Here is a 27,271-nt window from a genome sequence, read left to right on the forward strand (position 1 = left end):
CACTCACAGTGCTGGCATCAACTAGCTGTTCTGGGAACATGGGCCACTGTCCCCACTTCTGTGTCAGGGCTGAGGAATGAGGGATATTAGCTAGTTGGTACACATGGAAGCATTAGATTATTCCTTCTTCAAGTACTTCCCTGGTTGATTTAAATGCTCTATCTGCTTCCAGAGTCCCAAAATAGTTCCAGGAGCTCTTTCACGCACAGTATATGATCTGGTGGAGAGGCCGATATTTATAAATTTTTAATCTGCTTTTTTGTTTTTTGAGTTTTAACTTCTGTGTTAAACTCTCCCTCCCAGCACAAGGCTTCTTCAGACTTCAGGCCATGGAAGCCTATTGTTTGCAGTTCTTAAGTAAATTGCTCCCAACTGAATCATGGCATGTGGGAGAATTATAAGGTTTTCTCTCTCTCTCTCTCTAGTCGTGCCAAGAGCATGGGACAGGCCTTCCTGAGGATCTTGTGTTGCCTCAGTTTTTCTGGATCTCCCCAGAAATATATGAAGAATTTGATACAACAGTCCTCCAGCAAAGCTACACTCCAGGACCAAAGCGGAGCACAGTTTGTGGTTTGTGGGTGGTAGGTTGCAGTTCACAGCCCAGTGTGCCTGGAGCTTCCACTGCCACAGAAGCTGAAAGGGCAAAGCCTTAAACTATAGACAAACTTTCCTACCTTGCTGGATTTTCTTTGTTCGGTTTTTGATTGGATTCTGTATCTTTTTTACTGGTATACAAAGTTTTGAGTCCATTAGTTCACCAAATTATTTTATTTTTTCCTGTAATTGTTTTTTGGGGGATGGCAGCATTCGGTCGCTTATGCCACCATCTTACCCCTGGTGCAAGGGAAGTTTTTGAATCCAATTTTTTAGGTTTATTCAGATCCCAGCAGGACTCTTCTTAGCTATGCTTTTCTTTGGTTCTGTCCGGTGAACTAACTGACCTATGGTTTATCTTGTTGCTCTTAATTAAGAGTTGAGGTTTTCAAGAGTGCCTTTAGCCTTGAACTTCTCCACACTCTGTTACAAATAAAGTCAGTTCTTTTGGGAAGACCTTCAGAGCTCTTTTTTCCTATGGACTGCCTCTCCCCCTGGGAAAAAAATCTCTTAGCCACTACTCTGGGTATTGGGTGGGGCAGTAGCTTCTTGTTCTTCTCAGCTTTCCTCTCCTGGTGTGGAAACTTTGCCCTATGAGCAAGCTGGGATGAGGTTGATTGGTGCCCCTGTATTATTGGCCTGTTGTGCTTGAGGTAGAGCCTCCTCACTATGAATGGGAGCTGAGTGGAAGAATGGATCTTCATGTATCTTGAACACATTCACTAGGAATTAAGCCTCTTTGTCTTGGATTTGGAAAAAAACTTGGATTTGGAGGGGGTGAGAAATGCTGGTGGCCGTTCCTATGAGTAAAATATGGTAATACTTGATTTGGTGCTGAAAGGCCATATTCACCCAGAGCAGGTGAACAAGATGGGAGTGAGAGGGAAGGACTGGCTCAAAAACCACAGACTGTCACTGTTCTTATCTATTTTTTGTAGATTTTCTTGAGTAAATGCTTCTTCATTTGCTGTATGCCCTTCAGACAATTTCTAGAGGCTTTAAATGAATTGTGTGTGTGTGTGTATATATATATATGTTTTCATCAGTTTTGCTTGTTTTCCTAGAAAGTGATTCTGTGGAGCTTCTCACTCTGTCATTCTGGAAGTGAACTCTATATTTCAGCAATATTTTCATTTGTTTTGTTTTCTAAAATGCGAGAGACTTGAACATGTTTAATGGCTTCATCAGTAGAAATCAGTAGAAAAGAAGAGGGTGAAGATACTGTTTGGAGAGAGGAAACTTATAGATCAAGGTTCCTGAGGAGATATCAAGGAATGGGACAGAGAATGCTGCAGGTAGGATTAGAAGCAGGAAAAAGGGCACCTCTTCTACTGTGTCAGGAGGGAAGGAACAAGGAAAAGGACAAGTGGGGATTATCATGAGTTTGTAGGTAGTTTGCAGGAAGGATTTAAGGACACTGCTGTCTGGGGTCTTCTATTTTCAGTGCAGTAGCCACGGAGGTCATCTACTGAGGGTGAGGAAGAGGTGAGTGAGGGAAGGCTTGAGGAGAATAGGAGTTTGGAAAAACTACTCTGGAGACTCAGGGTAGACTTTCATATTTCTCTTGGTCTTCGAAGGAAGATGCTCAGAGTCATGTGTGAATAGACTTTTAGTGTCCTGTGAAACCACAGGTAACTTTTTGGTTGCAGATGTTTACTGAGCTGGCCAAAAGATTAACTCCTCCTGGAATTTTAGTCCAAAGCAAATATCCATTTAGACATGTCTGCACGCCTCCTTTTATCCAGAAAATGGAAACTTAGAAATTCTGCCTCCCCCATACCTGCAACAGCTGTCAGGAAGTTTAGGAACAATCCCCCGTACTCTCTGAGGCACTTGCTTACATACATTTCCTTGGCTTCCTTCCTTTTAGAGATCATTGTTCTGTTTTATCCTCACAGAATTGCTCCTACCTTCTGTTTTAACCTTTAAAGAGAAGGAGGGTGGGGCTGCCAGTTATAGTTTAGGGCTTAAGCGTGCAGACTCCAAGGATTAGATGCCCTGTGAGCCCAAGTCCCTGCTGCTGACTGTGTGATCCTGGACAAGTTATTCACACTCTCTAAGCCTCAGCCTCCTCATCTGTAACATGGAATTTTAAGAGCTCTTATTTCATACATGGTGGTTGTGGGGATTAAATGAGACCATTTCTATAAAGCATTTGGCACCATATTAAGTTCTCAATCATGTTAGCTAATACAGTTATCATCAAATCCTCATTACTCTGCACCAAATGATTTGGAGGGAGGAGTTACCTCAAATTCTTACAATGGCCCCGAACCAAAGATGCATTTCCCCCATTGTACAGATGGGAAAACTGAGGTCCCATGTCAAGGGAGGATTAAAACTGGGATTTGAACCCAGGACCATGTGTCTGTCTACCTGTCTCCACTACTTAAACCACACTGCCTCTCTGGGTCAACAGCAGGGTCAAATTAGTCAGAATCTCCAATGCAAAGCATTTCTGTAAAGGTAGCCACATGAACTCTGTGGCTTCTCTGTGCCTGTCCACTCATCTCTCAGATGAGGTGGCTAAGCCACTCAGTGGTTCCCCAACCTGGCTGGGCTTCAGGTTCACCTGGAAACTGCTTAAAAACAGATTCCTAGGTCCCACCCCAACTCACTGAACCAGACTCCAGAAGTGTAAGGTTCAGAAATCTGGACATCTAGATGAAATTTGAAACAAACTCAGCAGCCAGGACACCTCATGCTCTCCAGGGACTGAGGTAGAGCCTCAAGGGCTGCCCACACTTCACACTGTCCTTTCATTCTCTTCCATTCTCAGTGGTGATGCCAGGGGAAAGCAAGATTTGGGCAGCATGGCTTCCACAGCCTTTTACACCTTCTCTCATTTATTCTTTCCCTCATTCACAGCTACTTGCTTAATATAGTCATTTACTCACATTACGTTCACTCACTCTTCCCTTTACTCCCACATTCACTTATTCACCTTCTCACTCATATTCCCTCTCTGGTTCACCCCATATCAGCCAATCAATGAGTAAACTAAAGATAAATTAGTGAACACATTATTTACAGCAGTGTGGGCATGTTAAGGGAACCCACAAGGGATGGTCCAATACCCATGGACTAGCATCAGTGGAAAGGCATTACTACCCCAAGAATTGAACGGTTAAAGGGGAAGTGGTTGTAGAAAACTGTCAAAAATTACAGCCATGGAAGAGGGGCTGCCCAACAGGAACTTATGGCCATAGCTCAGGGAACTTAGACACTGCCAGATAGGGTGGCATGGGGGTAAATACCACCAAACTCTCACCACTCCCACCCTCAATCTTGTGCCAGTGCTTCTTATTTGCAGAACAAGGGAGCCCAAATGATGCAGTCAATAAGGGTCAGCCTTCTGAGACTTACAGCTGCACAGTCATGGGTGGAGAGTGGATCTAGAGGACCAAATGGTGAAAAACAATGACAGCCCCCCACCACGTGTCCTCCACATTACCCTTGCTTAGGTCTGTCCCAGCCACCTGTCCTACATGAGGATCTTTGACATGGGCATCTGCCACATGGTGAACTGAGTGCAGGACAACATCCAGAATGGCATGGCCTACTACTACTACTCGACGGCAACGGGTACTACCTCATAAACATCCATGTCACACCCCGCTCCATCTACCTATGCCAGCATGGTGAGAGTGAACTTAACCTCAGAGGTCACACTGGAGGCGACTCTGGTGTCTCAACTCAGGGCAAGCAGGTAGAGAGGGCCTCCTGCACCCAGATGGGGTTGGCTGGGCCAGCCCAGGTGGGGTGGGATGGTCACTGCCTGAGTCCTGAGGACAAAGGACCCAGTGTTGGGGTAGAAGCAGATTCTGGTCACTCCCCCTCTTGATCCCATCACTCAGTCTTGACCATCCATTGAATGGCTTCCATGTGCCACCTGCATCTGGAGGTGGATAGCTTGGATCTGGCTTTTCTCCAGCCCCATTACAATGATCACCTCTGCCCCTGCCTGACTGGTCCCCTCATCATTCTGACAGCTCTGTACATTTCCTTATGCAATTCTCCCAACCTAGTCTGCCCTCCCCTCTCCCCTCTGTCAGCTGGTGGCCATCAGTTGCAGAGACAGTGACCCTGAAGTGCCCACCCTTGAATCCATCTTCTCTTCCCAGACTCAGGACCGATGCTACTATCCCCATCCCCACCCTAGCCACAGGTCTTCACACTGTCATCATTTGTCCCCAACCAGTTACTGCTTCTCTCCTGCCCTCCTTCCCTCTCTTCTCTCCCAAGACCCAGCTCCTACTCCAAGGCCTGGTCCAGGAAGCCCTCCCCTGAGCTCTCCTCTCCTCTCCATCTGTCACCTGACCCTAGGCTCAGTCTCTCCCGGTTGTGGCCCCTTGCTGACTCTCATGGCACGAGTCTCTTCTCCTCAGACAAGTATAGCGACCTGACCGTGATGAGTGCTGTTTAAACCACAAGATGCATTTTCTGCAGCTTTTGGCCCTGTCCCTGGGTTTTTGGGTACAGGCCTTATTCTTGCTGAAAGGACCTCTAGGGGGTTGAGAATGGACTGCAGGTTGGAGGGAGCTTCTTCATCTACTGGACACCTACTATGCATAGTCATTTAATCTTCACAACAGCTCTGTGGGATGGGCATTGCCAGTTTTATAGATAAGGAACCCAAGGCCCAGAGAAGAGTAGAGAGGCCCTGGTAAAAGACAGAGCCAGGACTGAAAATCGGGCCTTCTTGCTGCCCTCCTCAGCATCCCCCACTGTAGACTCTGAGGTGCTCCAGGCAAGATATGGGACCACAAAGTCCCAGGCCTCATGGCTCCCTTTCTGTTACCTTCAGACTAGCATTCTTCATGCACAGGAGATGCTGGACTCTGACTCTCACCTATCCTGCTCCTCAGAGCAGAGCCAGAGTCCACTGGAAGGTGTCACCTTTACCCCATGACAACACCTGCAGTCAGGGGTCTCTTGGTTTCTCTGTGCCCCCCTGTTGGAGCAGGACATGGTGCCTTGTTGAAGCATCTCAATTGGTATCATCAATTCCTACAGCCTTGTTTAAGCCCTGGTGGTGTAGTGGTTAAGAGCTCAGCTGCTAACCAAAATGTCGGCAGTTTGAATCCACCAGCTGCTCCTTGGAAACCCTGTGGGGCAGTTTTGTTCTGTCCTATAGGGTTGCTGTGAGTTGGAATTGACTCAACAGCAACGGAGTTTTTGTTTTGGGGTTTTTGTTTGTTTGTTTTTTGCCAATGCCTTCAGCATGGCTTCTAGTTCTTCCTTCAGTACCAGCATTTCTTTGTTGTTGTTGTTGTTTTTTCAGGCGTGCAAGTAAATAGTTTATTTTCAAAAGTCCTGGTTGCTTACATATAAGCAACCCTCTGGGAAGGGAAAATGAAATTCCGATCTACACTTTTCTTGACCCAAGACATTCACTGAATATTTTTACTGGGCAATTTAGAATACCCATTCCCAAAACAACTTGTCTGTTTACATTAATTATGACAACTTTTATGGTGTTGAGATTTGAACTCTGTCTATACAACTTCCCGCAAGTCTCCATTTACAAGTTCCCTATAGTACGGATTCAGTGATGTTTATCAAGGTCTAACCTCTGTCTGAAGACTTTTCTATACTTATGCTGGCTGGATTTCTCTTTAGTGTGAATTCTCCAATGCTGAATAAAGTTGATGATTCCATAGAAAACATTTCCACATTTATAAGATCTCTCTCCAGTAGATTATTTGGTGCACAGCCAGTCCTGACTTCTGGGTGAAGGCTTTCTTACATTCTTCACACAAGGTTCTATAAGGTTTCTTTGCTGAATGAAGACCTCCTCATGGTCCTCACATTTATGAGCTCTCTTTCTTACTTGGATTCTCTGATATCAACTAACGTCACTATGACTAAAATCTTCCTCACATTCCTTACACATTTTTCCTTGTGGTGGATCTCCTGGTGAGAAAGGAGGGATACACTATATAAAAATATCCTTTTCGAACTTGTTACTCTCAAAGAGATTCTCTTCAGCATGGACTCTCTGATGCTGTGTAATGACTCACTTTTAACTAAAGGGATTACTACATTTGTTGCATCGATGTGTCAGTTCTGTAGAGATTCCACCACATGATTCAGCATCTTCAGTTTTTTTGTGTGTGTGTGAGTGTTGGAGCCAAGTTTTTATTTCCTTAATAAGACTTATGTTGAGGAACAGAGAGATAAAAATAAAACCTAGTTTTACCTGAAGTGTGCTGCTTTCTATGTCTCTAAACTGGCATCCCAATTTTGTGAAGTACCAAAGGGGAGAGAGGGAGTTCAGTTTGAATGAAAAGAGGAGACAGCAGGGCAGAAAGAGATTGGAAGAACATGGGGGATTTTCTCACAAAATATGACAAAGAATCAGGAAAGGATAATAAAAAATTCAAGAGAGTTTGAATCCAGAACTGAGAAACAGGGAGTATTATGAAACCAAGGGAATTTAATATGTTAAGGATAGTTAAAAGAACTATTTACACTTACATAAATGTACCTAGTCCACTAATACAGACGTATGAAATGCTCAATAAATATTTGTTGAGTGGATCAATAAACTATGGGATTTTTTAAAAATAATATTTTATTGTGTTCTTGGCAAAAGTTTACACAGTAGTTTAGATTCCCGTTCAACAATTTCTACACAAATTTCCAGATGACATTGATAACGTTCTTCACAACGTGTGAACATTCTTATTATTTCCATTCTAATTGGTCTGTTTCCATTAATCTAGTTTCCCTACCCTCTTACATTCTCATCTTTGTTTTAAAGTAATTGTTGTCTATTTGGTCTCAAAAAGGTGATTTTTTTTTTAAAGGAGCACAGTACTTATGGGTGATATTCATTATTTTATGAGACAGTTTGTTATTTAGCTACAAGGTTACCTTAGGGGTTAGTTTTGGTTCAAGGTTTGAAGAGTATCTCAGGGCAGTAGTCTTGGAGAGTCCTCTAGTTTCAACCAGTGGAGTAGGTCTGGGTTCACTTGTTTTTGTTTCTTAGGAATTTGAGATTCTGTTCTAAATTTTTCTCCCATTCTATCAGAGTCTGTCTATTTGGCCCTGATTAGAATGGTTGGTAGTTTTAGCTGGGCACCGTCTAGTTCTTCTGGTTACAAGGTAGATGAGGCCATGATTTGTGTAGACTATTTGTCTTATAGACTAGTGTTTTCTTTATGTCTTTGGTTTCCTATCTTTCTCTTTTACTCTGGTCAAGTAGAGACCAATAGTTGTATCTTATATAGCCACTTACAAGCTTTTAAGACCCCAGACACTGCTCACCAAACTAGGATGTAGAACATAACTTTATGAACTATATTATGCCAGTTGACCAAGATGGTCCTAATTCTATATACCCACACATATATTTTGGGGTTGTTTTTGCTGTTGCTTAAAAATTATATATGCCATAGCAATTACCAACAGGCTCTTTTTTTCTTGTGTATTTTTAGTGGCATTGTTTACATTTGCCAAGCTGTGTACACTTCACCTTCATTCAGTGTTGCCTTTCCCATCACCAAAAATAACAAGTGTCTACTATCAAGAGAGGAAACCCTGGTGGCGTAGTGGTTTAGTGCTATGGATGCTAACCAAAAGGCCAGGGGTTCGAATCCAGCAGGTGCTCCTTGGAAACTCTATGGGGTAGTTCTACTCTGTCCTATAGAGTCGCTATGAGTTGGAATCGACTCGACGGCAATGGGTTTGGTTTTGGTTTTTACTATCAAGAGAGTGAATCCTCCTCTACCCTCACCTCATCCCTGGTAACCAATAATGAACATTCATTTCTATATATTTACTTGTTCATGTCATTTCATAAAAGTGAGAACATGCAGTATTTGTTTTTTTGTGAATGACTTATTTCACTCAACATAATGTCCTCCAGGTTCATCCATGTTTCAAGATGTTTTGGAAATTCATTTTTTCTTTATTGCTGAGTAGTATTCCGTTGTATGTATATACCACCTTTTACTTATCCATTCATCCACTGATGGGCACTTAGGTTGTTTCCATCTTTTTGCTATTGTGAATAGTGCTGTGATGAACATAAGTGCATATGTCTGTGTCACTTCTATTAGATTCCTAGGGTGTACACCCAGGAGTGGAATTGCTGGGTGATATGGCAGCTCTACCTCTAGTGTTTTGAGGAACTGCCAGACTGTCTTCCACAAGGGTGTACCATTTTGCATTCCCACCATCAGTGGATGAGGGTTCCAGTTTCTCCACATCCTCTCCAACACTTGTTATTTTAGGTGTTTTTTTTTTTCTTTTTTTTTTTTTTTTAAATCTTGGCTTTCCTGGTGGGACTATCTCATTGTGGTTTTAATTTGCATTTCTGTTGTGGCTAATGACACGGAGCATCTTTTTGTGTGTCTGTTGGTCATTTGAATATTCTCTTTGGAGAACTGTCTGTTCATGCTCTTTGCCCAGGCTTTGATTGGGTTATTTGTCTTTTTTTTGTTAAGTTGTAGAAATTTTCTATATATCTAAGATATTATCAGTTATATTTTTCCCAAAGAATTTTTCCCGGTCTGTAGGTTGTCTCTTTACTCTTTTGATAAAGACTTTTGATGAACATAAGTATATAACTCTTACGAGGTCCCAGTTATCTATTTTATTTTCTGTTGCTCATGTATTCACTGTTGTGTTTGATAATCTATCATTGAAAAAAATTAGATCCTAAAGCTTTGCTTCTACATGTAGTACTGGCAATTCTTGATTATATGTTACTCCCTGAAATGGTTGAATATTGACTAATTCTTTTTGAAGCAGTGACTCTGTGTATTCCTTCCATCTTCTTTCGATGCTTTCCACATCATTCAATTTTTTGCCCATAGAATTCTTCAAAATTGCAACTTAAAACTTGAATTTTCTCTCAGTTCTTTCAGTTTGAGAAATGCCAATTGTATTCTTCCTTTTTGGTTTTCTAACTCCAGATCTTTGCACATTTCATTAAAATAATTTACATTGTCTTCTTGAACCACCCTTTGAAATCTTTTGTTCAGCTCTTTTACGTCATCATTTCTTTCATTCACTTTCAGTATTCTATGACCAAGAGCAAGTTTCAGAGTCTCTTCTGGCATTCCTTTGGCCTTTTCCTTCATTCCTTTCTTCTGGGATGATGTCCTTGACATCACCCCACAATGCTTCTAGTCTTTGGTCATTAATAACAAGAATACAATAAAATACTTATAGAGTATATTATGTGCAAAGCACAGTTCCAATCATTTTGCCTACATATATATGAGGAGTAAGCGAACAAATCTTTTCACTTAGTGAAAGTCTTTCAAAAATTTTGGTTCACAGGAAGTTGATGTTGCCCCCTGGTCACTTGGGACTCCTTCGGCCATTGAACCAACAGGCAAAGAAAAAAAAAGATGAAGTTTACTGTGCTGGCTGGGATGAGTGATCCTTATTATCAAGGGGAAATAAGGTGTTTGCTACAGAGTGGGGCTGGGAAGAGCACGTCTGTAACCCAGGAGAGTTCCTGAGTGACCCTAGTACTGTCATGTCCAGTAACAAAAGTTCATGGCAGATGACAGCAGATCAATACAGGTAGAACCTCCAAGAGCTCAGATTCCAAACAGTCATTATGGAGGCAGCTTCTGGGGTCCTTTCGGAGCATAATGCACAGCTTGCTCCTACCAGGCATACTGAGCACGGCTAGACCCACTGGAGAAGGGCTAAATTGTCCTTCTGTATGTGAGTGTCAGGACATTCCCTGGGTGCTTTCATCCACACCATGTCCAGTGATAAAGGCTAATCAAAGATTAGCCATACATACTCAGTACCACCAAGGATATCACCCTAAAAAGCAAATGACCATAATGAGCTAAGGTGCTTTCTAAAGATAAGAGGCACACAAGGATTCAATATAAAAAGGGGGAAGTAAAAAACAACAGCTATGGCCTCTGGACTAGTTTCAGCAACAAGGACTATCCCAAGCCCACTGCCGTTGAGTCAATTCCGACTCATAGCGACCCTATAGGACAGAGTAGAACTGCCCCATAGATAACCATTCTTATTTCCTTCCTTGCTCTGTGTGCATGTGTATGCATTTATATATTATCTATCTTTTTACCTACCTGCCTACCTACCTACCTATCTATCTATATCTACCTATCATCAGTTAACCAGAAGACCCTGGGTGGTGCAAATGGTTAATGCACTCAGCAGTTAACCAAAGGGTTGGAGGTTGGAAGCTACCCAGAGGCACCTCAGAAGAAAGGCCTGGCTGGCTATCTACTTCTGAAAATTCAGTCATTGAAAATCCTATGGAGCACAGGTCTACTGCAATATACATGGAATTGCCACGAGACAGAATCGACTTGAAGACACCTGGTACTGTTGATAGTGCCTTGTTTAATGCATTCCACACTTAATTCATCTTGGTCTGATTTTAAGATTGTTACTCCAATATTGTGAAGTGACTATTCAAGTCTTCTCCTTATGTTTCTATTGTTCAGTGGCAATGGTGAAAGACCATTCCTGTAGAAAATCTTAGCTGTGCCATGTCATACCTACCTTGGTTCCTGACCTCACCTGGTTCTCCAGGTCTCTCATGGATCTCATGGATTACCTGACACCTTTTCCTATTATGCTTTTGTAATAAATAAATCCCAAATATCAATGAATTAACACATACAAGTTTATTTCTTTTTTTTAAATAATTTTTTTTGTGCTTTAAGTGAAAGATTACAAATCAAGTCAGTCTCTCACACAAAAACTTATATACACCTTGCTACATACTCCCAATTACCCTCCCCCTAATGAGACTGCCTGCTGTCTCCCACCACTCTCTCTTTTCCTGTCCATTTTGCCAGCTTCTAACCCCCTCCACCCTCTCATCTCCCCTCCAAGCAGGAGATGCCAACATATTCTCAAGTGTCCACCTGATCCAAGAATCTCACTCCTCACCAGCATCCCTCTCCAACTCATTGACCAGTCCAATCCATGTCTGAAGAGTTGTTTTCGGGAATGGTTCCTGTCCTGGGCCAACAGAGGGTCTCGGGGCCATGACCACCAAGGTCCTTCCAGTGTCAGTCAGACCATTAAGTCTGGTCTTTGTATGAGAATTTGGGGTCTGCATGCCACTGCTCTCCTGCTCCCTCACGGGTTTTCTGTTGTGTTCCCTGTCAGGGCAGTCATCGGTTGTAGCTGGGCACCATCTAGTTCTTCTGGTCTCAGGATGATGTAGTCGCTGGTTCATGTGGCCCTTTCTGTCTCTTTGGCTCATAAGCGCCTTGTGTCCTTGGTGTTCTTCATTCTCCTTTCATCCAGGTGGGTTGAGCCATCTTAGATGGCTGCTTGCTAGCATTTCAGACCCCAGATGCCACTCTTCAAAGTGGGATGCAGAATGTTTTCTTAATAGATTTTATTATGCCAATTGACTTAGGTGTCCCCTGAAACCGTGGTCCCCAAACCCCTGCCCGTGGTACGCTGGCCTTCAAAGCATTCAGTGTATTCAGGAAACTTCTTTGCTTTTGGTTTAGACAATTTTATTTGTTGCTTATGCAATATCTATTGCAAGTCCACTGGCTTTTCAGGACAGCTCCCTTCCAAGCCATAACTCAGGAATCCAGGCTGAAGGAAGCTCCATCATTTTGTGGCTACCTCATCTAGCACCTGAGGCCTCCATGGCTGTCATAGCAGAGGACAGAGAGCTAGAAGACTGAGTACTAGTTCTTAAATACACAGCCCATTGGCCAGAACATGGCCCCATCTAACCCTAAGAGGACTGGGACATGTGCGGGACCACATGGATATTCAGTAAAGATCAAATGACTCTGTAACACCTTCCAATGATTTCATTTTCTGTGACAGTTACCCAGAGTCATCTCTGATATTTGCAATCAATATCCCTGACTAGTAAAGTATATGGGGATTTGACAATAGATGGTCCTGGAGAGAATGGGAGAAAAATGTAAAACAAAACAAATTCCTAAAAAAACAAAGGCCAGACTTACCAGACCCGTAGAGACTAGATGAACCCCTGAGACTATCAACCTGAGATATTCTTTTAAACCACTCCCAGAGGTCACCTTTCAGCCAAATGACAGTTTGGCCCATAAAATAAATATGGCCCATGAGTACTGTGCTCCTGAAAATAATCATCTACATGAAACCAAATGGTTAACATTTACCCTAAACCAAAGATGAGAAGGCTAGGGGAGAAAGGGAAACTAGATTAATAGGAACGGTACAGCCAAAATGAAAATAACAAGAATGCTGATGTATTGTGAAGAATGTAACCAATGTAATTGAGCAATAATAGAAATTGTTAACTGAGAACCTAATTTCCCATGTAAACGTTCACCAAAAACGCAGTAAAATATTAAAAAAAAAAAAAAAAAGGATATGGGAGGCCAAATGTTTTAAAATATATATCTTCAATTGTTTTTCTGATTATGAAAGTGATAAACATTTAATGTAGAAAGTGAAAAGTCCATCATAATCCACCCCCTGAAATAGCTATTATTAATACTTTGGTATATATTCTTCCTCTATATATTTTCTATGCTAATAATAATACATTTTGAATTAAAAATAGGATCATACTCTACATATTGTTTTGCAAATTTTTTTTCACTTAATGCTATATATTTGACATCTTTCAAAGGTATATAAATCTATACATTTCTTGTTCTTTCCCCCATCTTCATTTTTAATAACTTTTAATTACACAGTAATACAGGAATCTCCTGTTGCTGTTAGTTGTCAACTCTGACTCATGGCAACCCTATGGGTGCAGAGTAGAATTGCTCCATAGGGTTTTCAAGGTTGTGACCTTTCAGAAGCAGATCACCAGGCCTGTCTTCAGAGGCACCTCTGGGTGGGTTTGAACCACCAACCTTTGTCTAGTAGTGGAGCACTTAACTGTTTGTATCACCCAGGAACCCCCAAAGATGTTTACTGTATTAGTTAACTACTGCTGAGTAACAAAATACCACAAATGTAGTTGCTTTGGGAAAAAAAAAAAGTATATATCTGTGGGTTTCTGTGGGTCAGGAACCTGAATACAACTTATCTGATCAGGAACCTGAATACAGTTTAGCTGGGTCATCTTCTTAGACTCTCCTATTAAAAAAAAAAAAAAAAAAACATTGCCATCAAGTCGGTTCCAACTCATAGGACAGAGTAGAACTGCCCCATAAAGTTTCCAAGGAATGCCTGGTGGATTCAAACTGCCGATCTTTTGGTTAGCAGCCAGGCTCTTAACCACTATGCCACCAGCGCTTCCCTTAGACTCTCACAAGGCTGTGATCAAAGTGTTGTACAGGGCCGGGGGGGGTCTCATCAGAAGGCTTGATGGAGGAAGAATCCGTTTTGAAGATCACCTGGTTGTTGACAGATTTTCAGCTCTTTAAGGACTGTTGGAATGAAAGCCTCGATTTCTAGCTGAATGTTAGCCTTCAGCTCCTTGCCACATGGGTCTTCCCAACGTGGCAACTTGTTTTATCAAAGCCAGCAAGAGAGAGAGCTAGCAAGATATAAGTCACAATCTTATGTAGCCTAATGACGGGTGACATTTCATTACCTTTGCTGCATTCTGTCGATAAGAATCAAGTCACTAGACCAGCCCCACTCAAGGAGAGGCAATTACACAAAGGGATCAATACCAAGAGTTGAAGATCACTGGGGCCATTTTGGAGGCTACCTGCCCCAATTACCAAGGATAATGGACAGAAATGTAAGGCATGGTAGGTTTGGTGGCATTAACTAACTCAAAATTTGCTGAAAGAATGTCCTAGAAGTTCACTGGCACGTGGGCAAAAGAAGAGATATGGGGTTCTCAGGGATCTTCTGTAACCTAGATCAATTGCATTTCCAAGAGAATTACGGCCTCTGGTGGAAAAGGAGACTCCAGTCTCTTTAGACCAAGTAAATAATTATCACCTCTTTCTTTGTATAGCACTTTAGGGTTTACAGCCTGTTTTTTGGAGCCATTGTTTAATTTGATTCTCATAACAATCTTGTGAGGTAGACAGGCAATGAAAGTAACATTCAAAGAGGCCATGCAGACTCTCCAGATCTTATAATCCCATTGGTGGCAGAGTTGGAACTAGAACTTCAGTCTCCAAATTCCTAGCCTGTTACACCAGAGTTCTTTCTCCAAAACCCAGACATATGCTGTTTCCTCTTTGGTAGCCTCTCCCTCCATCTTCTTCTATCTTTGTGTTCTTGTCCTGGCTCAGTTATAGCTCCACCTTCCAGAATTACTGTAAAGATTAGAGATGTTTGTAAAAGCCCCAGCACACTGTCATATTACGCAGTACTTCTCACTAAATGGTTGTTGTTGTTAGTTGCTGTGGAGCTGCTTCCAACTCATGGCAACCCCATATGTGCAGAGTAGAACATTTTTTTTAGAATTGCTCCATAGGGTTTTCAAAGCTGTGACTTCCAGAAGCAGATTGCCAGACATGTCTTCCCGGGGCATTTCTGAGTGGGTAAGCTATTAAACCCACTGCCGTCGAGTCGATTCTGACTCATAGTGACCCTATAGGACAGGGTAAAACTGCCCCATAGAGTTTCCAAGGAGCACCTGGCGGATTTGAACTGATGACCTATCATTATTCTTTCAACAGTTCCAGCCCAGCCTCATTGCCAATCACCTCCAAACCAGTTCCTTCCCTTAAATCTCTATGGTACCACGTCTCAAGGTACAACATGCTTTCAGAAGACACTGGCACCCAACAGCTTTTCCAAAAGAGACCATAATTCTTTTGGAAATGCAATTGATCTAGGTTACAGAAGACCCTGGAAACCCCATATCTCTTCTTTTGCCCATTGGCCAGGGAACTGCTACAGTGAAAAGCTCTGCCCAACACCTTTTATAGGCAGATATTTCACATCTTCCAATACTTCCAACAAAGAGCATTTGGCGGTCAGTAGTATGACTTCAGCTCTTTTGGAAAATGTGATGTGATCACCCAATCAGTCATATGGGGAGATTCCTTGATGGTGTGGCCTGAATCCAGTATATACATGGACATTTTGGCAAAACTCACTCTAGTGCTCTGGATCCTGCTTCTGGCTCGTCATCATCTGAACTCTGGTTCTCAGGACTTGAGCCAGCTGCATGCTGTATTGCCTGTAGATCTTGGAAATCATCAGCCTCCACAGCCTGTGAGTCAGCAGCCTGCCATCTTACCTGCCAATCTTTGGTTCATCAGCCCCTGCACTGCATAAGTCAAGTGAAGCCTTCAGCCTGACCCCTGACCCATGGACTTGGGATTTGCCAGCCTCTACAACCATGTGAGTCATTTCCTTGAGATAAATATCTCTTTATATATATATATGTATATATACACTTCACTGGTTTTGCTTCTCTGGACAACCCAGCTGAAGGCATTTGGTACCAAGAGTGGCTCTAGAGAGACAAATCGTAAGGCTGAGTTTTCTAAATTGGTTTCAAGCCTGACTAGTTTTAAAAGTGCTGATGGGGGGGCCAAGATGGCGGAATAGCCAGATGTTTCCGGCAATCCCTCTTACAACAAAGACCCAAAAAATCAAGTGAAATGATTATATTTATGACAAGCTAGGAGCCCTGAACATCAAAGGCAAAGTTAGAACAAGGACTGGGTGTCAGGGGGAGAGAGAGGCAGTTTAGAAGTGGAGAGGAGTTGCCAGACCTGAATCGCTGGGATCCCTCAGACACCATTCCCGGGAGCAGCTGCTGCGGGCTGGTAGTAGTTTTTGGCTGCAGCTTCCTCAGGGAGAAGCAGCCAGCTGCACAGCCTACTCACACCTCCTGAACCAGAGAAGAATGGCACTCTCAGCAAAAGCTAAGTACTTGCATGTATTTTACCACACACCCCACCCCCAAACCGGCTTCAGTGGCAGTTGATTTCCCTGGGCCTGAGATAAGCCCATATGAGGGCCCTGAGCCATACTCCCAGACTTGAAGAAGGAATAAATTCACATCAGAAGGGAAAGAAAATTTGCCAGGACAGAAGTGGCTCCTGTCCAGGCATAAAAGGTCCGTAGACTTTGAATACCTTTCCCCCCTGCATGGACTTGTGTGGGCCTATTTCAGGAGAATAGGCCCTTGCTGGCTGACTGCAACTGTTTAAGCTGTGCAGTGGAGAGGTGGGTGTTTGATATTTGACACCACTTTGCCTATTAAACAGGGTCCTCGCCTACCCACATCAGGGGCCTAAGGACTGGTTGCTCCATTCAGGTCACCAAGCCATCCATGACAGGGGTCCAAGGATAACTGGTACCTCCTAGATCTTACAACCAAAAGCATTTGGTGCTCATGGTCCAACTCCAGAACACACCCACCTGTACGCTCTGGGGAACAGGGACATGCTTTCCTCAGAGACACTCGGGTGACAGTTCTCAGCCCCTGCCATGTTCAGACTGTGACCCCCTGCTGCAGTTAGATACCAGTACCTACACCAAACACCTCTGCCCCTCTAAGACTGTACAACAGAGACTGTATCGCACACTTGATGACCAGCTACTGGACATATGAACTGAATCCATACAAGAAAAGCGAATAAACTCATAAGCTCATATACCTGATAACAGCTCTAGCCATCTGGAGCAGGAGGTCAGAGTTCCAAAAGTCAAAATAATAAAGCTAGCTCACTCAAGCAACCCATTTGGGCAAATGAAAACAAAACAAAGAAAAAAACTAGGATACAGTAAGCAAACATAAGATAAACTAATATATTAACTTATAGAAGGCTTAGAGACAACAGTCAATATCAAACCACATAAAGAAACAGACCATAATTGCTTCAACAAGCTCTCAATACAGAGAATCAAAGGATCTTCTAGATGAAGGTGCCTTCCTGGAATTACTGGATGCAGAATACAAAAGATTAATATACAGAACTCTTCAAGATATCAGAAAGGAGATCAGGCAATACGCAGAACCAGCCAAGGAACCCACAGATAAAACGGTTGAAGAAGTTAAAAAGGTTACTCAAGAGCATAAGGAAAAATTTAATAAGTTGCAAGAATCCTTAGAGAGAGAGCAGTCAGAAATTCAGAAGATTAACAATAAAATTACAGAAGTAGACAACTCAATAGGAAGTCAGAGGAGCAGAATCAGGCAAGTTGAAGGCAGAATTAATGACCTTGAAGATAAAGCCCTTGGCACCAATATATTTGAAGAAAAACCAGATAAAATAATTAAAAAAAAAATGAGGAAACCTTAAGAATCATGTGGGATTCTATCAAGAGAAATAACCTACAAGTGACTGGAGTACCAGAGCAGGGAGGGATAAAGAAAATACAGAGAGAATTGTTGAAGATTTGTTGGCAGAAAACTTCCCTGATATCATGAAAGATGAGAAGATATCTATCCAAGATCCTTGCTCATCGAACACCACATAAGGTGGATTTTAAAAGAAAGTCACCAAGACATATTATAATCAAACTTGCCAAAACAAAAGATAGAGAATTTTAAGAGTGGCTAAGGATAAACGAAAAGTCACCTACAAAGGAGAGTCATTAAGAATAAACTGGGACTACTCGGCAGAAACCATGCAGGCAAGAAGGCAACGGGATGACTTATATAAAGCATTGAAGGAAAAAACTTTCCAGCGAAAACTGCTTCTCAAATATGAAGGTGAAATTAGGACATTTCCAGATAAACAGAACTCTAGGGAATTCATAAAAACCAAACCAAAACTACAAGAAATAATAAAGGGAGTTCTTTTTTTTTTTTTTTTGGTTATAAAATCAATAATATCAGGTATCAACCTAAGACTAGAACACTTGACAGAACAATAAATGTTAACCCAGACAGGGAAACCACAAAAACATAAGATTAAAAAAACACTGAAAACAGGGAACCAGCGATGTAATTATGTAAAAGAAGACAACATGAAAATAATAAAGAGGGACTAAGAAAGGTAGTCATAGATCTTTCATATGCAGAGGAAGACAAGGTGATATAAAGAAACAAAAGTTAAGTTTAAACTTAGAAAAATAGGGGTAAATATTAAGGTAACCACAAAGGAGACAAACTATCCTACTCATCAAAATAAAATACAAGAAAAAAATAGAAACTCAGTAGAAAAAAAATCAAAAACAACGAATTAGAGGAAAAGACAACATCAAAGATAAACTACTCAGCAAGAAAAATTAAGTGGGAAAAAGAAACTGTCAACAACACACAAAAAAAGGCATCAAAACGACAGCACTAAACTCATACCTTTCCATAATTCCGCTGAATGTAAATGGACTAAATGCACCAATAAAGAGACAGAGAGTGGCAGAATGGATAAAAAAACTCGATCCATCTACATGCTGCTTTAAAGAGACACATCTTAGACATAGAGACAAAAACAAACTAAAACTCAAAGGATGGAAAAAAACATATCAAGCAAATAACAATCAAAAAAGATCCGGAGTGACAATATTAATTTCTGACAAAATAGTCATTAAAGTTAAATCCACCACAAAGGATAAGGAAGGACATAATATAACGATTAAAGGGACAATATACCAGGAGGATATTTATGCACCCTAAGACATGGCTGCAAGATACATAAAACAAACTCTGTCGGCATTGAAAAGGGAGATAGACAGCTCTACAATAATAGTAGACACTTCAACACACCACTTTCAGTGAAGGACAGGACATCCAGAAAGAAGCTCAATAAAGACACGGAAGATCTAAATGCCACAATCAACCAACTTGACCTCATAGACTTACACAGGACACTCCAACGAATAGCAGCCAAGTATATTTTCTTTTCTAGTGCACATGGAACATTCTCTAGAATAGACCACATATTAGGTCATAAAGTAAGCCTTAGCAGAATCCAAAACATTGAAATATTACAAAGTTTCTTCTCTAACCATAAGGCCATAAAAGTAGAAATCAATAACAGAAAAGCAGGGAAAAGAAATCAAACACTTGGAAAAAGAACAATACCCTGCTCAAAAAAGACTGGGTTATAGAAGACATTAAGGATGGAATAAAGAAGTTCATAGAATCCAGTGAGAATGAAAACACTTCCAATCAGAATCTTTGGGACACGGTGAAAGCAGTGCTCAGAGGTCAACTTTAATATCAATAAATGCAAACATCCAAAAAGAAGAAAGGGTCAAAATCAAAGAATTATCCCTACAACTTGAACAAATAGAAAAAGAGCAACAAAAGAAACCCTCGGGCACTAGAAGAAAGGTAATAATAAAAATTAAAGCAGAACTAAAAGAAATAGAAAACAGAAAAAAATTGAAAGCGTTAACAAGACCAAAAGCTGGTTCTTTGAAAAAACTGATAAACCATTGGCCAGACTGAGAAAAGAAAAACAGGAGAGGAAGCAAATAACCCAAATAAGAAATAAGAGGGGGGATATTACAACAGACCCAACTGAAATTAAAAGAATCATATCAGATTAGTATGAAAAATTCTACTCTAACAAATACGAAAACCTAGAAGAAATGGATGAATTCCTAGAAACACACTACCTACATAAACTAACACAAACAGAGGTAGAACAACTAAACAGACCCAGAACAAAAGAAGAGATTGAAAAGGTAATCAAAAAACTCCCAACAACAACAACAAAAAAAACCCTGGCCCAGACGACTTCACTGCAGAGTTCTACCAAACTTTCAGAAAAGAGTTAACACCACCACTTCTAAAGGTATTTCAGAGCATAGAAAAGGATGGAATACTCCCAAACTCATTCTATGAAGCCAGCATATCCCTGATAGCAAAACCAGGTAAAGACACAGAAAGAAAAGAAAATTACAGACCTATGTCCCTCATGAACTTAGATGCAAAAATCCTCAACAAAATTCTAGCCTATAGAATTCAACAACATATCAGAAAAAAAAATTCACCATGACCAAGTGAGATTCATAACGGGTATGCAGGGATGGTTCAACATCAGAAAAACAATTAATGTAATCCATCATGTAAATAAAACAAAAGACAAGAATCACATGATTTTATCAATTGCTGCAGAAAAGCCATTTGACAAAGTTCAACACCCGTTCATGATAAAAACTCTCAGCAAAATAGGAATAGAAGGAAAATTCCTCAACATAATAAAGGGCATCTATGCAAAGCCAACAGCCAACATCACTCTAAATGGAGAGAGCCTGAAAGTATTTCCCTTGAGATCAGGAACCAGACAAGGATGCCCTTTACCACCACTCTTATTCAACATGGTGCTGGAGGTCCTAGCCAGAGCAATTAGGCTAGATAAAGAAATAAAGCGCATCCAGACTGGTAAGGAAGAAGTAAAAGTATCTCTATTTGCAGATGACATGATCTTATACACAGAAAACACTAAAGAATCCTCCAGAAAACTACTGAAACTAATAGAAGAGTTCAGCAGAGTATCGGGATACAAGATAAACATGCAAAAATCAGTTGGATTCCTCGGCACCAACAAAAAGAACATCGAAGAGGAAATGACCAAATCAATATCATTTACAGTAGCCCCCAAGAAGATAAAATACTTAGGAATAAATCTTACCAGAGACATAAAAGACCTGTACAAAAAAAAACTACAGGACACTACTGCAAGAAACCAAAAGAGACCTACATAAGTGGAAAACATACCTTGCTCATGGATAGGAAGACTTAACATTGTAAAAATGTCTATTCTACCAAAAGCCATCTATAGATACAACACCATTCCGATCAAATCCCACCGGCATTTTTTAACGAGGTGGAGAAACAAATCACCAATTTATATGGATGAGAAGGAGGCCCTGGAAAAGCATTACTGAAAATGAAGAACAAACTGAGAGGCCTCACTCAACCTGATGTTAGAAGCTATTTTACCACCACAGTGGTCAAAACAGCCTGGTTTTGGTACAACAACAGATACATGGAGCAATGGAACAGAATTGAGAATCCAGACATAAATCCATCCATATAGGAGCAGCTGATATTTGACAAAGGCCCAGAGTCAGTTAAATGGGGAAAAGACAATCCTTTTAACAAATGGTGCTGGCATAACTGGATATCCATCTGCAAAAAAACGAAACAAGACCCATACCTCACACCATGCACAAAAACTAACTCAAAATGGATTAAAGACCTAAATATAAAATCTAAAACGATAAAGATCATGGAAGAAAAAATAGGGACAATGCTTGGAGCCCTAATACATGGCATAAACAGCATACAAAACATTACTAACAATGCAGAAGAGAAACCAGATAACTGGGAGCTCCTAAAAATCTAACACCTATGCTCATCCAAAGAATTTGCCAAAAGAGTAAAAAGATTATCTACAGACTGGGAAAAAGTTTTTAGCTATGGCATTTCTGATCAGTGTCTGATCTCTAAAATCTACATGATACTGCAAAAACTCAACCACAAAAAGAGAAATAACAGAATTAAAAAATGGGCAAAGGGTGTGAACAAACACTTCGCTAAAGAAGACATTCAGGTAGCTAACAGATACCTGAGGAAATGCTCACGATCATTAGCCCTTAGAGAAATGCAAATCAAAACTACAATGAGATTCCATCTCACTCCAACAAAGCTGGTATTAATACAAAAAACACAAAATGAAAATAAGACTGGAACACTTCTACAGTGCTGGTGGGAATGTAAAATGGTACAACCACTTTGGAAATCGATTTGGCGCTTCCTTAAAAAGCTAGAAATAGAACTACTATACGATCCAGCAATCCCACTCCTTGGTATATATCCTAGAGAAATAACAGCCTTTACACAAACAGGTATATGCACACCCATGTTCATTGCTGTACTGTTTACAATAGCAAAAAGATGGAAACAACCAAGGTGCCCATCAATGGATGAATGCATAAATAAATTAAGGTATAGTCACAGAATGGAATACTAAGCATTGATAAAGAACAATGATGAATCTGTGAAACTTTTCATAACATGAAAGAATCTGGAAGGCATTTTGCTGAGTGACATTAATCAGTTGCAAAAGGACAAATATTGTATAAGACCACTATTATAAGAACTCGAGAAATAGTTTAAACAGAGAAGAGAATATTCTTTGATGGTTACAAGACAGGGGAGGGAGGGAGAAAGGGAGAAGGTTTTCACTAATCAGATAGTAGATAAGAACTATTTTAGGTAAAGGAAAGACAGCACACAATACAGGAGACATCAGCACAACTGGACTAAACCAAAAGCAAAGAAGTTTCCTGAATAAACTGAACGCTTCAAAGGGCAGTGTAGCTGGGACAGAGGTTTGGGGACCATGGTTTCAGGGGACATCTAAGTCAATTGGCAGAATAAAATCTATTAAGAAAACATTCTGCATCACACTTTGAGGAGTGGCATCTGGGGTCTTAAACGCTAGCAAGTGGCCATCTAAGATGCATCAATTGGTCTCAACCCCCCTGGAGCAAAGAAGAATGAAGAACCCCAAAGACACAAGGTAATTATGAGCCAAAGAGGCAGAAAAGGGCACATAAAGCAGAGACTACATTAGCCTGAGACCAGAAGAACTAGATGGTGCCCGACTACAACCAATGACTGCCCTGACAGGGAACACAACTGAGAACCCCTGAGGGAGCAGGAGGGCAGTGGGATGCTAACCCCAAATTCTCATAAAAAGACCAAACTTAATGGTCTGACTGAGACTAGAAGGACCCCCGTGGTCATGGTCCCTAGACCTTCTTTTAGCTGAAGACAGGAACCATTCCCAAAGCTAGCTCTTCTGATAGGGATTGGACTGGACTATGGGATAGAAAATGATACTGGGGAAGAATGAGCTTCTTGGATCAAGTAGACACATGAGACTACATTGGCACCTCCTGCCTGAAGGGGAGATAAGAGGGTAGAGAGGGTCAGAAGCTGGCTGAATAGACACAAAAAGAGAGAGTGGAGGGAAGGAGTGTGTTGTCTCAGTAGGGGGAGAACAATTGGGAGTATATAGCAAGGTATTTATAAATTTTTGTATGAGGATCCACCTTGATTTGTAAACTTTCACTTAAAGCAAAATAAAAATTTTTAAAAAATGCTGATGACTCTGCCTCCAGTAGTAAAGAGGGTGCTGCTAATCCATGGCATGCGGTGGCAATATTAATATGCAAAATATCACCAAGTATTGGTGAGGAGCAAGGCTCTGGGTGGTTTCATGTTTGACACTTTTCCACAATTTTGTGAGAATGAGAATTACAGGAAGCTGGTTGATTGGTCCTACTTTCTCTAGAGAAAATGGTGAAGGAAGGAGATGAGTTCAGGGCTTCAGAGTCACAGCTGAACACTGCATAAAAGATCTCAAAGTTGTCACTTGTGCCCTGAAAGAAAGCCATATTTTTTTGTAGTAACAGACCTGATATTGCTGAAAACCAAACCCAGAGTCTGGTTGTAAGAGTGGCTGAATTACAATGCCACCTGAATTCCCAGCCTCAAATGGTCCCTGAAGTTAAAGTGATTGGGAAAAAATGGGATCCTGAAACCTGGTATGGGGACATATGAGCAGATAATCAGGAAGCTCAGGACTTTGAGCCCCTAAATTCTGTTGAATCACTGCTGCCAACAAAACCAGCCCTCTGGCTCCCAACCTAACATATTACTCTGTCTTTGTCTGCTCAGCCACCCTTCCCAGTAAAACCATTATCATCTCTACCCCCATCTGATGAGATTAACCAAAATGTGTCTGAAGACCTTTGTCTGAAACATCGCTGTGGTGGGTTCTCATCAGCAGTGTCTGAATTATTGCCTGAGGCATCCCCTGTGGTAGATGCTTTACAAGATATTCCGAATGTTCCCAAAACCCACTCCCACCACCCATTTTAAGACTTAAGTCCCAGTGAGCCCCAAAGGTGAAGTACAAAGTGTGACGCAGGAGAAGATACGCTACACTTCAAAAGACTGCTCGACTTTTCTAATATGTACAAACAGAAACCTGGGGAATATATGTGGGAATGGCTATTAAGGATGTGGGATAATGGTACAAGGAACTTAAATAAAGACGGGTCAGTCTGTGTGTATTTGATATGGGCCCACTAAGCAGAGGTTCTTCATTCAACGTTTCAGATCAGGAAGTTGAGAAAGGATCTAATAGTTTAATTTGTTGGTTCACTGAAGCATGAGTTACACAGTGGCCTGCACTAAATCAGATTGAATTGCCAGACCTGCCTTGGCATACTGTAGAAGAAAGTATCCAAAGGCTTAGGGAAATTGGCATGTGAGAGTGGGTTTATCAGGTTAGACCTACAGACCCACACATAGAATACCCAGAAGACACACCTTTTACCACAGCTGTGAAGAACAAATTTGTGAAGGGAGGCCCAGCATCCTTTAAGACTGCTGTGATTGCTATTTTATGTAAGTCAGATTTGACAGTGGGAACTGCCCTAACTGAACTAAGACACCTAACTACAATGGAGCTGATTGGATTCTGTGGTGGTAGGGCCAAGTGGCTTCACTCAATCAACAAAGACAAAGTGGGCATGGTTGCCATAATGGACAGCGGAGTCATAGCAGTAATCAGAATAGTCTAACTTGTATGGATTTATGGCATTGGCTACTTAGTCACGATGTCCCTAAAGAGTGAAATAGATGGGAAGTCTACTAAATATTTCCTTGATCTGTACAAGTGGAAGAATTCTAGGTCAAGCAAAGGGCAGTCTAACTTGAATCACCAGAATAGAGTCACGACCCGTCAATCAATTCCCAGACCCAATACTCCTTGAATGAAGGGGAGGCCAGGTCCCCTTGAGAAAAGTTCCCACTACACACTGCCAAAAATTTATACTGTTAATCTTTCTCCCAGCCCTCCCCAAAGGGATCTATGGCCTTTTATGAGAGAGACTGTTCCTTTGGGAAAATGAAGTAATCAGGCTTTTGGGGGATTGCTGGACGCTGGCTGCAAACTGACACTAATTCCAGGAGACCCAAAATATCACTGTGGGCCACCAGTCATATTGGTGATCAGGTTATTAGTGGAGTCTTAGATCAGATCTGTCTCACAGTGAGTGCAGTGTGTACCCAAACCCATCCTTTAGTGATTTCCCCATTCCAGAATGCATGATTGGAATAGATATACTCAGAAACTGGCAGGACCCCCATATTTTATCCCTGACAAGTGGAGTAAGGGCTATTATGGTAGGAAAATCCAAGTGGAAGTCATTAAAACTGCCCTTTCTTGGAGACAAGGAAGTATGGGGAAGATGTATGTGGATAGATCTCTCTGAATGGGCAAAAAAAGTGAAAGTATTTGTGTCTCATGTGAATGCTCACCAAAGGTTGACCTCAGCAGAGGAGAATTTTAACAATCAAGTGGATAGGATGACACATTCTGTGGAAACCAGTCGTCCTCCCTCCCCAACCACTCCCATTATTGCTTAATGGGCTCATGAGCAAAGTGGCCATGGCAGCAGGAATGGAGGTTATGCATGGGCTCAGCAACATGCACTTCCACTCACCAATGCCAACTTGGCTACAGCCACCGCTGAGTGCCCAATCTGCCAGCAACAGTGAACAATACTGTGTACCAATATGGCACCATTCCTTAAGGTTATCAGCCAGCAACCTGGTGGCAGGTTGATTATATTGGGCCACTTCCATCACGATAAAGGTAGCATTTCTTTCTTACTGGGATAGACACTCTTGACATGAATTTGCCTTCCCTTCATGCACTGTAAAACTACCATCCACCAACCTACAGAATACCTTATTCACTGTCATGGCATTATACACAGCATCACCTCAGATCAAGGAACTCGCTTCACAGCAAACAAAGTGTGGCAGTGGGCTCATGCTCTAGGAATTCACTGGTCTTACCATGTTTTTCATCATCCTGAAGCAGCTGGCTTGATAAAACGATGGAATGGCCTCCTACAGACACATTAACAGTGCCAGCTAAGTGGCAACACTTTGCAGAGTTGGGGCAATGTTCTCCAGGAGGCTGTATATGCTCTAAACCAGCGTCCAATATATGATGCTGTTTCTCCCATAGCCAGGATTCACAGTTCCAAGAATCAAGGGGGTGGAAATGGGAGTGGTACCACTTACTATTACCCCTAGTGACCCGCTCGCAAAATGTTTGCTTCCTGTCCCCATGGGCTTATGCTCTGTGGGTCTAGAGGTCTTAGTTCCAAAGGGAGTAATGATTCCACTTGAAGACACAACACAGATTCCATTGAACACTGGGAGTTTAGAATGCTACCTGGTCACTTTGGGCTCCTCATGCCCAAATCAGCAGGCCAAGAAGGGAGTTACCATATTGGCTGGTGTGATTGATCCTAATTTTTGTACGAAGGGGAAATCAGATTTGTGTTGCATAATGGAGGTAAAGAAGATTATGTCTGGAATACAGGAAATCCCTTAGGGTGTCTCTTAGTACTCCCATGCCCTGTGATTAAAGTCCACGGAAAATCACAGTATCCCAATTCTGACATGTCTACTAACGGCCCAGACCCTTCAGGAATGAAGGTTTGGGTCACCACACCAGGCAAAGAAACACGACCAGCTGAGGTGATTGCTGAAGGCAAAGGAAATACAGAATGGGTGGTGGAAGAAGGTAGTTCTAAATACCACTTATGACCACATGACAGTTGCAGAAATGAGGACTGCAATTGCTATAAGTATTTCTTCCTTGTATGTGTGCATCAAATATTTTTGTTTTCTTCACATCTAAAATGTAAGGTATAAATAGGGCTAGTGCATTGTACGCATGTGAGTTGTATCATGTTAGGCACAAGTATGACTTTGTAATTGTCTTTACTTAGAGATCATGTATGGTTTAAGGAGATCTGTACAGGTGCC

This window comes from Loxodonta africana, chromosome X (assembly GCF_030014295.1).
Source record: "Loxodonta africana isolate mLoxAfr1 chromosome X, mLoxAfr1.hap2, whole genome shotgun sequence".
Classification (NCBI taxonomy): domain Eukaryota; kingdom Metazoa; phylum Chordata; class Mammalia; order Proboscidea; family Elephantidae; genus Loxodonta; species Loxodonta africana.